Genomic DNA, 1,071 nt, shown 5'->3' on the forward strand with positions numbered 1-1,071 from the left:
TCAGCCCACGGGCGCCGGCGTGGCACACCTGCGCACGGCCACGCGGCGGGAGCCGTGCATTCCTCCGGGTACGACCCTGCACTTCCGAGGGGACGACAGAGTAAGGGTGGAAACGCGGGTCCGTTCCTGGCCCCGGCGGCCGTGGGGCCGGTCAGCAGCGGCCGCCACCCTCGCCGGCTGCTCTTACCACCAGTGCGGCCCCGGAGGAGGAGAGAGACGCGAGCCGCTGGGAGGCGAGGCCGCTGCCCAGCCCGAGAGCTGACGCTGGCGCCCACCTGCGGCCGGAGAGTGGCCGCTGCCCAGAGGAAGGCGGGCGCAGGGCAGAGGGCCAGTCGACGGCCCCTTGGACGCGGCCACCTGGCGAGGGAGGCCGGGCAGGAGGCCGAGGGAGGCGCCGGTCATCCACGGGGGACACACCGCCGGGCTGCGGCCCGGGCCGCCGCGGGCTGGGAAGCCCCTGCGAGCCGCCGGCCACACTCGCTCTCGCCTCTTCCCTGGTGCCGCAGACTCGGGGGTCAGCTCCAGGCGCGAGGCCCATGCGCCCCCAGCGATTAAGGGAAAGGCTGACCCAGACCGAACTTCCCCGCGCCTGCCTGGCGCAGCGCCTGCACCCTCCGGCTCCGGGCGGTGGCTGCTTCCCGCACAGCGCGGGTGCAGTTCCCAGAGGCCCGCCAGGCGCGGCGGCCAGGAGCCCGGTGTGGCGGGCCAGGCGGCCTCCTCTGGCCCGTCCGGCTGCCGTTCCCTCCCACCCTGCAGGGCTGAGCACGGGCGCCACGGGCAGACGGCTCCCTCCTCCGCGGGTTTAGCTCCGGCATCTGCAGCGGTGGGTTCTAGTCTGCGAATTCCTTAGGGAGGCCGGGGAGGCCGGGGAGGCCAGGCCTCCCCGACCTCCCTGACCTCCCTGCAGAAATGGACGTCAAGTGGCCAATTCCGGGGGCGCAGGCAAAGCGAGACTCACCCACGAACAACTCGGGGCCGGCCTCTGTCGGGGACTCTTTGTCCCCGATCACGGATTGTTGGGGGGCAGAGCAGGCAGGTCTCAAGGTGGGAGCGGCGTGGGAGCGCGGAGAT

Source organism: Condylura cristata, unplaced genomic scaffold (genome assembly GCF_000260355.1).
Source record: "Condylura cristata isolate star-nosed mole 26May11 unplaced genomic scaffold, ConCri1.0 scaffold00014, whole genome shotgun sequence".
NCBI classification, from domain to species: Eukaryota; Metazoa; Chordata; class Mammalia; order Eulipotyphla; family Talpidae; genus Condylura; species Condylura cristata.